The sequence below is a fragment of the Apodemus sylvaticus genome, chromosome 3 (genome assembly GCF_947179515.1).
Source record: "Apodemus sylvaticus chromosome 3, mApoSyl1.1, whole genome shotgun sequence".
Lineage (NCBI taxonomy): Eukaryota > Metazoa > Chordata > Mammalia > Rodentia > Muridae > Apodemus > Apodemus sylvaticus.
In genome coordinates, this window is record NC_067474.1 from 14941183 (window position 1) to 14956524 (window position 15342).

The window sequence follows — 15342 nt, forward strand, 5'->3', positions numbered from 1 at the left end:
CTTCACAAACTTCTTCTGACCTTTTTTTTTTTTTAGATTTATTTATTTATTATATGTAAGTACACTGTAGCTGTTTTCAGACACCCCAGAAGAGGACATCAGATCTCATTAAAATGGTTGTGAGCCACCATGTGGTTGCTGAGATTTGAACCACCTTCGGAAGAGCAGTCTGTGCTCTTAACTGCTGAGCCATCTCTTCAGCTCTTCTTCTGTGTAACAAAATTGCTTCCAACCTTAAGATGGAATCAGGTTGGTACATCATCCCCTCTTGTTTTATGTGTCCTTCCAAATTCTTGATTAGGACTACATTTCTGTTTGTTTCATGGACTGACAATGCCAGTAGAGGATAGGTATTTCATCACTTTCTATTTATCAATAGAAGAAACGTGTAATGCATTTGTAATGCCTAATTGCATATTAGTGGGCCTGCAGTCCCTGAAATAAGAGTAGTTAGCCAGGGCTACAAGTTGAATGGCATTGGTGCCAATTATTTCCTCCTTGGTAATCTAAGTATTTGGTTTTAAGAGGTTTTTTTGGTTTTTTTTTTTTTTGGTTTTTTTTTTTTTGGTTTTTTTTTTTTTGGTTTTTTTGAGACTGGGTTTTTCTGTATAGCCCTGCCTGTCTTGGAACTCACTTTGTAGACCAGGCTGACCTCGAACTCAGAAATCCGCCTGCTTCAGCCTCCCAGAGTGCTGGGATTACAGGCGTGCGCCACCACTGCCCGACTTTAAGATCATTTCTTACCACAGCTATTGTTTCTCGAATTATTCCTGATTGGTTAGCATAGAAATAGCAAGTTTCTCCCACAGCCACACACACCCCTCTTTATTTTGTAAAGAGCAAATTGAGACCTCTCCTGTTTGGGAATACTACTTTGGCCAAAACATCTACTTGTTCTAGGGACTGAGTTTTGTTAAAAAGTCCAAGTCCCATTTAATTGGGCATTTAGGGTTTTGATCTCTTGGTCTTATAGGATTAGTGCTGGTGTTCCCAGGGCTGCAGAAAGCCACCCTCTTGGCTCTAGGATGGTCTGATGTTATAGCTAGATGTAAGTGGTTACCATCCCTATCATAAATATAAATTTGAGGAATATGAGTGAAAATACAAAAAGATAAAATATATGTGTCTCATGTACAATGGCGGAGACTGATAAGCAACACATAATTCCACCATTACAGGCCTACCAGACATCTGTACAGGCAGGAAGAAAGAGCTGTTTGTTCTCTATGCCAGTGACAGGTTGCATACAATGGTCACACATTTAGCCAAATAAAGAGATGCCAAGAAATCTGATGCATTGAAGATAATTCATAGTACCGGTCCTATTTATCACCTAGGATTAATTTGGGCTGGGACCAAGGACAAATATCAGTAGCAACTTGTGGCAATGCTGTAAAAGATTGATTGTAAACCATTTCCCATAACAAGAGGGTTTTAGATTCAGACAAAGCCAACAGTCTTCTATTAGGCTAGGTGTAGAATGATTGAGGAAGGAAAAGACTCCTGGCAGCATGATTAAGAGGGGAACTTTCATTGGGAGAGAAGATGTGGGTATTGGAGGCCTGTAGACTTTAGATGAGGGCAAGGTGTATGCAAGTGTATGTGGCAACATGAATAAGAGTAGAAGTTCAAATAGGTCTGACAGTAGTCAGCAAATCTTTAGGATGTGTACCTGCTGTGGTAGGTTATGGGCTTGATGAGAGAATCTGGGATACTGGAAAAAGATTTTTACTGGGACCTATAGGTTTTGGTATTTCTCATTGAAATTGTTTTCTTTGAATTGTAATGAGGACAGCAGGATCATATCCAGAGATATACAACTGTCTTAGCCAGGGTTTCTATTCCTGTACAAACATCATGACCAAGAAGCAAGTTGGGGAGGAAAGGGTTTATTCAGCTTACACTTCCACATTGCTGTTCATCACAAAAGGAAGTCAGGACTGGAACTCAAGCAGGGTTGGAAGCAGAAGCTGATGCAGAAGCCATGGAGAGATGTTCCTTACTGGCTTGCTTCCCCTGGCTTGCTCAGCCTGCTCTCTTATAGAACAAGACTACCAGCCCAGGGATGGTACCACCCACAAGGGGCCCTCCCCCTTGATCACTAATTGAGAAAATGCCTCACAGTTGGATCTCATGGAGGCACTTCCCCAGCTGAAACTCCTTTCTCTGTGATAACTCCAGCCTGTGTCAAGTTGACACACAAAACCAGCCAGTACAACAACCTAATATCCAGGTTCATCCATTATTCCGGGGGAATAATTCTTAGGGAACCCCCTAAGGGGTTTCTGTTGCTGCAAGAAAACACCATGAACAAAAAGCAGGTTGGGGAGGAAAGGGTTTATTTGGCTTGTACTTCTACATCACTGTTACCAAAGAAGTCAGGACAGGATCTCAAGCAGGCAGGAAGAGCTGATGTAGAGCTTGCTCAAGGCTTGCTCAGCTCACTGTCTTACAGCACCCAGGACCATCAGCCATCCCAGGGACGGCACCAGTCACAATGGTCACTAATTGATCACTAATTGATTTCATTGAAGGATTTCCTTCACTGACACTTTCTCTCGGATGACTCTAAGTTGTGTGTCAAGTTGACACACAAACCCAGCCAGTACAAGGGGGAATCATTTATATTCCATTTTTTGGGCATAAAGTTTACAGATTGCCTGACCTTGTTCAGAATTAGTGTTCAATCTGGGTTTAGTCTAGTCAGTAGGGCGGGCAAGAAAACAAAACAAAAACAAACAAAACAAAACTGGAAATCAAACAAAAAACGAAGCCAAACCAAACCAAAAATAAAACAACAAACAAACAAAAACGAAAACAAGAGAGGGAGAGCAATGGCTTACTTGTGTCCTAGCCAGGATTTGATGTACCTTATCAGGCACCTTCTGTCCCCACACAGGCAGGAGGATGCCACCAGAACAGTGTCAGATGTTGCAGGAGATGTCTCACTATGAGTTGTGACTTAAGGATGTAGGAATCCTCAGGTGCTTGCTGATCTCTTTGTGTTTCCCCATTCACTTCAGTAGTCCACTGAACCAAGAACATGTCTCTGTGCCTTGGAATTTCCTCGAGGCGTGCACCCTAAAGTGAAGTAGCTCTTTGGGTCCCCAAGACTGGATTGGGGTCTAGTTTGACTGTGGCCTCCGAGAATAATGAGCCCATCAAGCAAGAATGAAGACTAGCACCCAAATTAAGGCTAATTAAGCAAGCGTTATTTACTGTGCATATGCTGGGCTCTCCAAAGTGGGATTTGAGAGACCAGTGAGGGTGATCATTTCTGGGCCTCTTTTTCAAAGGAGCAAAAGGGATTTTTCAGAGGAATTTGGTAGCATAAGGACTTGGCAAGCACGTAACAGAAGCAGACATCAGGTAAAACTATTTGACAAATCATTTTGGCAGAACATCTCAAGATACCTCAAGATTCCTTGACAAAATATCTTAATCTTATCAGGGCATGTTCAAAGTATAAGTAAAACTCCATGGGGTGGGGAACATGTCAAATTCCAGAAATAGGTTAATGCTTGGTCATATCTGAGTTTTAGTAAACAAAATGAACTTATTCTGACCTTGAAACAAAATGGCATCTAAAGTTTAAGATAGAATCAGACTGGTCCATCAACTCTTTTCTTTCTTTCTTTCTTTCTTTCTTTCTTTCTTTCTTTCTTTCTTTCTTTCTTTCTTTCTTTCTTTCTTTCTTTCTTTCTTTCTTTCTTTCTTTCTTTCTTCCTTCCTTCCTTCCTTCCTTCCTTCCTTCCTTTCTTTCTTCCTTTCTTTCTTTCTTTCTTTCTTTCTTTCTTTGTTTTTTTTTGGGGGGGGGGGGTTTGTTTTGTTTTTTTTGTTTTTGGATTTGGTTTTTTCAAGACAGGGTTTCTCTGTCTGGGCCTGGATGTCCTGGAACTCACTCTGTAGAACAGGCTGTGTAGGTACCCGAGGCCTGAGGCCTGCAAAGCTTGTGACGCCATGCAAAGCAATGTATGGGTCTGTTGCCTAGGCAACGGCTGCCATTTACCCAGAATTCCATAGCCCACCTTTACCTGTAATTACGTCACCCCTGGTATATAACTGAGCAGCGCTCCTTTCCTCTCTCTCTTTTCTTTCTCTTCCCCCTTCCCTTCCCGCCGGCTACCCCTTCCCCTTCTTAAATAAAGCCCACGTGGAGCTATCTGGTCTAGTGTGTCTCATTGCGGTTCACGGTTCCTCCGCGGCCCGGCGCCCGGGGTGCGCACGTGTGGGCCTGGTCAGCAGCCGCAGCCACAGAAATCAACGCAGAAACCAACAGGCTGGCCTCGAACTCAGAAATCCGCCTGCCTCTGACTCCCAGAATGCTGGGAATCCAGGCATGCACCACCACCGCCCGACTGGTCCATCAATTCCTAACTGTATTCCCCAAACACACCTAAATCCTGGGAATTCACATAGCCCTGAACATTCAAAGCACCTAAAGGTATTATTGAAAGCATAAATTCCTGCCCTAGAACATTTATTTCATTTGTCAAAATCTCTCCTTTTTGGTTGTTTTGAGTGGTAGTGTTGCCTCATTTTGTTATTATCCAACTGAAAAGCAACTTTCTTTATGGCGCCAAAATCAGGACACATGACTCAAGCGTGCCAACTTAGAACAAAAGGAGAGACAAAATACTTGGACTTTGACACCCCCTGGTGGGGAAAATTAGTCTCGACAAGACACTCAATGTGGCAGGTGCAAGAATTTTGGGTTTAAGTTGGTGCAGATGGTTTATTTCTTTTATTTTACATTGTTTAAATTATTATGATCAATGTGATTGTTAAACTTTGTGGTTATATTTTTCCTCTGGGAGAGAGGTCAAAAAAAGGGAGACCTCCAGAAGACTAGATTCTAAAATATTAAATGAAAAATCTGTCTTTGTGATACTAAAGTCTTTGTTATTAAGTTCAAGGCATAAGTTCTTATTTGATAGAGATTTTATTTTGATACAAAAATCAAGGTTTTCCTTGGTATAAATACTAAAAATTTGAAAGTAGAGGATTTACACCCAGTTCTTTGTTGTTATTATTACCAATCTGAGATGTTTAAGCCTGTGAGTTTAGGGCCAAATAGAAATATAAGGCTCTGAGTTTATTGTTAGGGTGTTTTCTAGGTTTTAATCAGAAATAGCTGAAGATAGTTTAACAGACAACAGTCCACCTTACTTTACATAGTTAGTTTTCAAAAACATCAAAAATCCATGGAATATGATATTTAAGTCTTAAAAGCTGTGCTAAGCTTTCTATATATTTTCTGTATATTGGTCACTCTTAGATTTCTGATGGCATTGAAGACTGTTAGTCTCATAGATAGCCCAAGCTGTTTAATCCTGAGAAATCTGATATAGATTTAAATAAATGATTTTCAGGTGACATAAAATTTAAAGCCAGGACATGAGTCAATTCTTACAATGTTAAGTTTAAATGTTAACTCTGACAGTCTTTTAAGATAATACAGATGAAAGGGTTCTGTTTAATTGGCAGGGATGATAAACTAGGTGTTATGTCTATCTTATACTTTATAATTTACAAAATGATAATAATTATGCTCAATTGATATTTAGAGAGGACCACAGAATGGAGCAGGAGAGGACCTGAGACCACCTATCCTGATACCACGGTGGCTCTCTCACTAAGGGCATATTTCCCAAGAGACTAATTAATCTCTTTGAGACTGTTTTATTTGTAATACAGGAAGCCAGAAAGATTACCCCCTCAGACAAAAGGTAAGAGGCACCTGAAAGACCTACACCAGACTCTATTGGCAGGTCTTGAGGGCATGGAAGCCCTCAAATTTGACCAAGGTATGTAAGGTTAAGCAGGGACCAGATGAGTCATCTGCAGATTTTCTAGAGCAGCTCATAGAGGCATTCTGCCAATATACACGATATGACTCCAGGGGCAAGAAATATAAAGCTATATCAGGAAAAAGCTTCAGAGGCTAGAGGGATTTGGTTCAGGTTGCTGAGAAGGTCTGTAGAAGGATTTAATATAGGTTGTTGAGAAAGTCTATAGTGAAATTTAGTGCAGTTTGCTGAGACAGGGAGACAGAGGATGAGAAGGAACAGAGAAAAAGAAAGAAAAAATGACAGAGAAGGAAGCTAAGAGAATCCTGGATATAATAGTTAGAAAAAGCAGAAAAGGGAGACAAAAAGGACCAGTGTGCATACTGTAAGGAGAGAGGCCACTGAGCCAGAGTGTGCCCTAAGAAATAGAAGCCAGGAGCAGGAATTCCCAGGTCTTGGGAAAAGTGCCCCCAAATGGCAAACCCAGGTGTTAGCCCTGGGTGAAGACAGCGACTAGGGGAGATGGGGTTTCTGACCACCTCCCCCAACCCAGGATAACTGTGGGAGTGAAAGAGAAACCCACTCAGTTCTTGGTGGACACGGGGGGTCAACACTCGGTCTTCCAAGCCAATGGCGCTGTTTCCAAGAAAAGATCTTGGGTCCAAGAAGCCACTGGCACCAAAATGTATTCATGGACTACCCGAAGAACAGTGGACCTAGGGATGGGATGGGTAGCCCATTCATTTAGGGTCACCCCAGATTGTTCCTACTTTGTTAGAAAGTAGGTAAAAGGTCACATTCCAAAGCCCGCACTTTGTTAAGAGCTAGGCAAAAAGGTCCTGGCCCCGTAAGGTAACTGGAAATGAGCTAATTATCCGCTTATCTTGCTTCTGTAAACTGCTTACGCCATTACCCCCATTCAGGAGTTCATGCTGCTATAGACCTCCAAGAAAATAGGAAACTAATTAGTCCACGGAACGTGGCCTCCAATAATTTAAACTGATTGGCCTAAAAACTATGGAGTGGTACAAATTGATTGGCTCGCACTGTGCGGGCTCTCAATGCTAAGGAATGATTGGTTTGTGATTCACAGGCTTTGTTGTAAACTTATAAAAGCTGTCACAATTCTGCACTCGGGGTCCATAGTACTCTACCCTTTCGTGGTATACGGCTGTAGAACCCAGAGTTCTTGCTATTACATCAAGGCCATTTCTCGTGAGTGATTTGGGTGTCGCCTTCTGAGGCATGGGGCACTGGTGTGCCCGCTTTTATCGGGTCTTACATTACCTTTAAATTAATTGGTTGATAGGTAGGTGGTCAGTGGACTCTGGGTCTTTCCTAGCCACAGAGACCATACTGTGGTCTGAGGAATTTAATTTAGCCTCTCCCTTCTGGGAGGGGGAACTCTTGCCCTTCTAGGAGGGACCAGTGTTCTATGGCTTTTTTAAAGTTTCCGAGTTAAACTTTTCAAAATAATAGAAAATTTAATACTCAGTTTTGATCAAAACCTTACTTGTTTATCTATCCAATTATTCATTTGAGACAGGGTCTCAATCTGTAGCCCAGACTAGCCACAAACTTTTGATCCATTTCTTCTGTGTATGCCGTCACTTTTGCTTTTACTTCACTACTTCATTGTGCTGGCAGAGAATAGCCAGTGAGATGGTTCAGTGAGTAGAATTCCTTGCTTTAACACCTGAGTTTGATCCCTGGAACTATGATAGAAGTTGAGAATGGTGGTGGTGGCACATGCTAGAACTGGGGAGACAGGTGCAAGCACATCTCTGTGAGTTTGAGGCCAGCAGAAAACCAACTCCTAAAAATTACCCTTAGAACTTCACATGCCTGCCAAATTGCCCATACTCACACTCCCACAAGTCACACACACAAGTGTAAAAACAATAATTAAATTATAAAAAATACAGTCTATGATTTAAAATGCATGGCAGTTGGCAAACACACATAGCTGAATGGTACAAGTGAAATTCTTAATCTTTTCAGTAGGATACAAATAAGGAGAAGGGGACCGTCTGTGTTACAGTCCGAAGTCTGCTGCGGGATAACCAGGATTCTTTGGTCCAGGAAATACAGTTCCAGCGGGAAAGGACAAACTGACATGACCACAGAGGTGGTTTGAAATCTGAATGTATTTTCAGGTATCTCTCAAAGTCCAGTCAAGTTAACATCTCACATTAAGCATCACATACACCTGTAAAAGGCTAGCTAGGCTTTCTCGGACAATACAGGGTGTTTACCCAAAGTCCAAGGCCCATGCAGCTAAACTGCTTCTTCATCTTGGTCTCCATGTCGCACCGGCTCGGGAGCTGAAGAAGGATGGTTCTCGTGCCTAGCCTCCTGGGGAAAATGGCGACATTGTAGAGCTTGGGAAGCTGCCTGGCTCTCGCTGTCTTTCAAGAGTACTTCTGCCTAGTCCGCTGGTTGCATTCTTCTCTGTGCATGCCTGGGGCCATGCTCGCGGCCATCGTAGACCCTCTGAGGCCCCTGGAGATCAGTACCTTGTAGTCCCTAGCCTCAGCCTGGGGCTGCCCGGGGCCCTGGGTGATTAGCTGGCAGCTCCAACCTCTAGCCCTCAGCCTAAAAGAACTAACTAACTCATTCCTCCAAGTGTCTCTCTGAGTAAAAAATATCTACTGTCTCTCTCTGAGTCTACATGAGTCTTCCTGAGTATTAAGTATATACTGTATCCTGAATCACACCTGGATAAGCTAAGAAGGTTGCCTTGTTCAAGGACTCCCTGCACGGGGCCTGTAACAAAAGGCAGTTCCTCATAAACTTCCCTTGCTATTCAGGTGGGCCTGAGCAGGAGAGAGAGAGAGAGAGAGAGAGAGAGAGAGAGAGAGAGAGAGAGAGAGTCTATCTGCATAGCAAAATCAAGAGTTAAAGGTGGAACTGGATTAACTTGTAGGAAAAAGTAGCTATGGAACTAGGCACCAACTCAGGTTGGTAACTGAGGTACCAACTCAAATGTAAATTCTTTCTACCTTGCCCAACATTCATTTGTATGGCAGGGACCTTGTAAGATTTTTCAGATGTAAATCTCCTTAGCCTGGGCCCATTGTTTGGAATACACCTGCCCTGAAAGGCAGTGACTAGAAAAAAAAAAAAAAAAAAAAAAAAAGAACTTGTGACTGGAATTTCTGGAATGCCTTTTCTCCCGTAATAACATAAATGGTTGGAGCAAAGCAAGCAGAATTTTTTGGCTACAAGATGAATACTTAGATATCCATATTTACTTGGTTATACCATGTCCCCGCTATAAGGAAAGAGGAGCATTTAGGAAATTGTCAAGTGAGATCATCAGCTTCTGAATGTAAGAGGGAGTGCCGTTCTTCCCAGGAGACATTGTCTCGCCTCTGCCTGTAAAGTATCATTCTACAGGCTATACTAGGACACATCTGAGTTGTGTTATCATCTAATTTAAATGAAAAGCAGTCACTTGTAGTGGCAGTCACTTCTGTCCTGGGCGAACCTAGAGTCATTACAGACAAGTCAGGCGTGGTGGTGAACACCTATAGTCCCAGTCCAGCAGAGGGGGAGACATCAAGATCAGGAGTTGAAGGTCAGTCTTGGCTTAAACTCAGATGCAGAAAACTTACCCCAGAGAATGGCATTGTATAGGAACTTATCAGATTCTGCAGGTGAATAAACCCAGATTGTTTCCTGGAACAGGTAAGAAACTATTGAGCCCCTGCTGTGCTGCAGGCATTGCCAGGGACTAGTAAGTGGTGCTGCTGGTGGAGGAGAATCTATCAAGTCAAGCTCTTTTGCTTTCTTGTCTTGTCCTCCCCTCCCTAGCCCTCATGCTTTCCTGTGGCCCAGGCTGGCCTTGAACTTGCGGTGGAACTGAGGGAGATCTTATCTTCCTTGCTCTCCTTCCCAGGCATCAATCTATGATTATAGCAGAAAGTCATTAGGAATCAGTGCGCCACCACCGCCTCAGTCTGTCAGATATTTCAAGCACAGCAATACAAAAGTGTTACTTCACCGGGCCATGGTGGCGCATGCCTGTAATCCCAGCAGAGGCAGAGGCAGAGGCAGGCAGATTTTGAGTTCGAGGCCAGCCTGGTCTACACAGTGAGTTCCAGTAAAAGGATAAAAAAAAAAAAAAATACAGCATAACTCCAGCCTTCTTGGGAGCCCCAAACACTTCATATTCCAGAGCTCGCTCTTTGTGCTATTTGTTAGAAACTAGGTAAAAGGTCACAGTCCAGAGCCCACCCTTTAAAAGCTAGACAAAAAGGCCTTGAATAGGTGATCCTGGCCCCACAAGATAACTGGAAATGAGCTAAGCTTATCTTGCTTCTGTAAACTTCTAATACCATTACCCCCCAACTCAATATTTTTAGACCCCAGCAATTAGTTTAGCACTGAGTCACTGAGTAACTTGCCTTTCCACCCTCAGCTTGAGACCTTTGGCCTCAAGAGATAGCTCACCCTGTCCCAGGAACTAGCTCATCTGATGACTGGCCCAATGTTTAACTCTACAAAGCCCTGATCTGCACTTCTGTTTGCTGATGTAAGCATGTGCAAATTCCTCCCGCCAATGTTTGAATCATTGAATCATGTGTAATCGTGCCAAACCCCCTGACTTTTCCTATAAAAACCCCTGGTTTCCGAGCCTCGGGGTTGACTCCCCTGTCTCCTATGCGAGATATGTGTCGGCCCGGAGCTCCGATAATAAACTGCCTCATCAAGCCCGTCTCTCGTGTTTCCTTGGGTGTGCGCTAACCCGAGACTTGAGTGAGGTCTCCCCAAAACGGGGGTCCTACACCAGGACAGTCAGGACTATATAGAGAAACCCTGTCTCAAAAAAAAAAAATCCAAAAAAAACCCAAAATAAATAAATAAATAAATAAATAAATAAATAAATAAAAAAGGTGTTACTTCATTTTTTTTCCCACTAAGCCATGGCAAGTGGTTTGGGGCCTGTTGCTGAAATGTAAGAGTTAGAACTTTTAAGTTGCTTCTTTGACGATTTGCTTCCTTTTGTAATTCCTAGCATATGAATGTATGTCTTGTGTTGGCATGTGAACTTGGGATTCCCTAGTGCTAGAGTTTGCTTGTGAGTTGCAAGATATGAATGCTGGAACCACACTTGGGTTCTGCAAGAGCAGAGAGCACTCTTAGTCTCTGACGCATCTCTCAAGCCCTCTCCCCCAAGATCTCATATTGGACAGTATTAGAAATTTTGATCTAGTTGTTGTTGGTGGAGTATTTGTTGTTGCTCCAAAGGTTCTTTTACACTGACAGGACAATGTGACACACATGCATACGCTACACTGTAAAACTATATACATACACATGCATATCCACATGTAAACATCTGTATCTACAATGCATTTCTACTAATATCTTAAGAGTGTGTTCCACCTTCCTTGATTATTTGTGACCTAACAGTGAGACCCTTGCTCTGTGACAGATTGAATAGTCTCCAAAACTACAGCAATATTCTAATGTATTATATCAATTACATCCACAGCACACAAGGAAACTAGTAAGAAGAGAAGCTACAAAGGCATCAATGTTCTCTGTTCATGGAATTCAAAGGATTATTGAATAGGATTAATGAACAGTTCAAAATCTTGAAAACATAAAATGTACCTCCTAATGAGAGAAAGGCATTTGATGGAGAAGCTATAGAATCAAGCAGGGGACAGTGGTGTCTCCAGCCTTCAAAAGTGCTCCTCTTGCAGGGGAACAGAGTGATACAGGAGGGAGGCAGCAAGCTGGCTGCCCGTCACTGAGGGACACAATTTTAGTTTATCTTCTGTCATTGTGTTGTTTTAGTCTGCAAGGCAGTATCTCACAATGTAGCCTAGGCTAACTTAGAATTTATGGTCCTTCTCCTGTTTTCTCTTCAATGCAAGTATTATAGTTATGTGCCTCCACATCTATCCTCAGTCAACTCTTTTAAGAAAAGTTATCTCAGCTGTGTGTGTGTGTGTGTGTGTGTGTGTGTGGTAACACACACCTTTGATCCCAGCACTTAGGAGGCAGATCTCTATGAGGTCAAGGCCAGCCCAGTCTACATAGTGAATTCTAAGCTAGCTAAGGCTACATGGTGAAATCCTGTTTCAAAAAAAACAATACAAAAAATAATCCTAATGATCTCTATCTTTTTGTTCATTTGTTTGTTTTTCGAGAGTTTTCTGTGTTGCCCTGACTGTCCAGGAACTCACTCTGTAGACCAGGCTGGCCTTGAACTCACAAAGATCCACCTGCCTCTGCCCTGAGTGCTGGGATTAAAGGTATGCACCACCACCACCACCTGGCATGATCTCTATCTTAATGAGGTTCAAGTCCATCTTTATAGCCCTCTGGCATTTCATTGGCATTCATAAGGTTTTAAAAACTGCTATATTCTTATATGGTCTAAGATATACAGAGCTTTGGTGAAAACTAGTTAACTCTGCCTTATTAGGAAGAGGCCATAATATCTAGTTTGGAAAAGAAGGTCATTTCAGATTCGGCTTGACCAGAGAAGTAGAATTTTGACAAATGGAGAAGTATACAGAGCCATATTGGGGTGTCGTGCCACAAGGTAGAAACTTGACATTGGCCAAGGCCAAGGGCTTCAGGCAGGAATCTACCTTTAGTGCATAATAGGGAAGTAGATTACAGCAGGAATTTTTATCCTAGGGTGGAGTGCTCTGAGTGTACTTGACATTGGTCAAGGTGAACTTCTCCTAGCCTTTGTGGAGCAGGGAATCCTGAGCTAGTCAGAATCCTGCTTGCTCCACCTAGGGTGGAGAAGCTCAGAGTGAAGGTTAAGTTCATAGTTCCTCCCGGTCTAAGGATTCCTGAATTAAGCAGATGACCCACCCAGGTTCCTGAGCTGTAGAGCCAAGGACCCCCAGACAACTTCACCAGAACTCAGTCTGGGGGGAGAGGTTTGCCCAAACTGTTAAAAGGTCTGACTTCGATTAAAGTGGGGGACTTGATTGGTAAACTATCGTCCTGGCTTCGTTCTTTTCGCCCCTTCCCATCCATCCCTCAGCTTCTGTTCCAGGAAACCAGTTCGTAGTAGCTGCAGGCAGCTACAGAATACGACAGAGAAGGTAGAGAATGATACGCTGCTACAGCTTGATGGGACCCTATGGCATGCCTGTGCAGTAGAAATGAGATCCTGTATTATGAACAAGACTGCATCTCATGAGCATGAAGTGAGGCTACCAGTGATCAAATCCCTGACATAAAGCTCTAAATAAAGGCTGATTTCCTGGGCTGGAGATATGGCTCAGCGGTTTAGAGCACTGACTGCACTTCCAGAGGTCCTGAGCTCAAATCCCAGCAACCACATGGTGGCTCACAACCATCTGTAATGAGATCTGACACCCTCTTCTGGTGTGTCTGAAGATAGCTACAGTGTACTTACATATAATAAATAAATCTTTAAAAAAGAAAAAGGCTGATTTCTGCCCGCACCACCTCTACTAAAGTTTGGTAATTGTCCATTTCTTTGTTTTCTTTCTTTCTTTCTTTCTTTCTTTCTTTCTTTCTTTCTTTCTTTCTTTCTTTCTTTCTTTCTTTCTTTCTTTCTTTCTTTCTTTCTTTCTTTCTTTCTTTCTTTAAGACAGGGTTTCTCACTCTGTAGACCAGGCTGGCCTCAAACTCAGAAATTCCACCTGCCTCTGTCTCCCAAGTGCTGGGATGTCCATTAGTCATTCTATGCAAACATTATGGCTTTGCTTGTGGTGGTTAAGGAGTTGTTGAGTTTTAACCCAGGAATTGCAGAGTCCCTCCCGTTACTAGTGCCATCACTTTGCATCTGATCTTTATGATTAGGCTGAAAGACCATGGATGTTGAACTGCTGAGATTTAAACCTTTCTGGACTTCCATTGGCAGTTTATAGTTTCTGAGGGAGGGAGAGCCATTGTCTTCAGTGGTATAACAGGTGAGACGTTTACCCAAAGATCTAGTAGACAACTTGATTGTGAGGATGGTCTTGATTAAAAACCAAGAAGGCAGCTTCCTGCTCCTCCCTGTTCCAGAGACAGCTGCATCTTCTTGTGCAGTGCCAGCTTCGTCCCATAGAGAAGATGGTGAAGGTCAGTGTGAACAGATTTGGCTGTATTGGGTGCCTGGTTACCAGAGCTGCCTTCTGCTCTGCACTTTGGCAAAGTGGAGATTGTTGCCATCAAAGACCACTTCATTGACCTTAATCAACTACACAGCCTACATGTTTCAGTGTGACTATACCCATGGCAAATTCAATGGCACAGTCAAGGCTGAGAATGGGAAGTTTGTTATCAATGGGAAGCCCATCACCATCTTCTAGGATTGAGATCCTGCTAACTTCAAATGAAGTGTTTCTGGTACTGAGTACATCGTGGAGTCTACTGGTGTCTTCACCACCATGGAGAAGATCTGGGCCCACATGAAGGGTGTGGTCAAAAGGATCATCATCTCTGCCCTTTCTGCTGATGCCCCATGTTTGTGATGGGTGTGAACCACGAGACATATGACAACTCAATCAAGATTGTCAGCAATGCATCCTGCACCACCAACTGCTTAGCCCCCCTGGCCAAAGTCATCCATGACAACTTTGGCATCGTGGAAGGGTTCATGACCACTGTCCATGCCATCACTGCCACTCAAAAGTCTGTGGATGGCCTCTTTGGAAAGCTGTGGCATGATAGCTGTGTGGCTACCCAGAATATCATCTATGCTTCCACTGGTGCTGCCAAGGCTGTGGGCAAGGTTATCGCAGAGCTGAACCGGAAGCTCACTGGCATGGCCTTCCGAGTTCCTACCTCAATATATCTGTTGTGGATCTGACATGCCACCTGGAGAAACCTGCCAAGTATGATGGCCAAGTGGTGAAGCAGGCATCCAAGGGCCTACTGAAGGGCATCCTGGGCTACACTGAGGACCAGGTTGTCTCCTGTGACTTCCACAGCAACTCCCACTTTTCCACCTTTGATGCTGGGTATGGCATTGCTCTCAATGACAACTTTGTAAAACTCATTTCCTGGTATGACAATGAGTACAGCTACAGCAGCAGGGTGGTGGACCTCATGGCCTCCATGGCCTCCAAGAAGTAAGAAACCCTGGACCGCCCACCCCAGGAAGCACACTGAGAGTGAGAGGCCCTCGGTTGCTGAGGAGTCCCTGGTCTGACTCAGCACCCAACACTGAGCATCTCCTTCACAGTTTCCATCCCAGACCCCCATAATAACAGGAGGGGTTTAGGGAGCCCTCCCTGCTCTCTTGAATGCCACCAATAAAGTTCGATGCAGCAACCACCACCCCCTGGAAAAGAAAACAAGAAGGCAAGATTTTGATAGTGGGAGAAGGGGTCTTTTTGGGAAGAGTAGGGCTTTGGTGGTACTGTGGTATAAGAGATGATGAGGTGGTGAATGAGACCAGAATGTATTATAGAATATATGAAACTGTCATAGAATAAATAATTTAAAAAGAAAAATGTATAGGTTTATGTTTCTAATATATCAAATAAAGTGATTCATATCATTTCTTACATCTTAGGGAAGAAAACTGTCCTCCTTGTAGCTGATGGTTCTGAGTCTTGGG

General features: G+C 43.2%; 1 pseudogene; it reads left to right on the plus strand.

Annotated features, from left to right (window-relative positions):
- Positions 1-13850: 13850 nt before the first annotated feature.
- LOC127679756 (glyceraldehyde-3-phosphate dehydrogenase-like) lies at positions 13851-14855 on the plus strand (annotated as a pseudogene).
- The last annotated feature ends 487 nt before the right edge of the window (positions 14856-15342 follow it).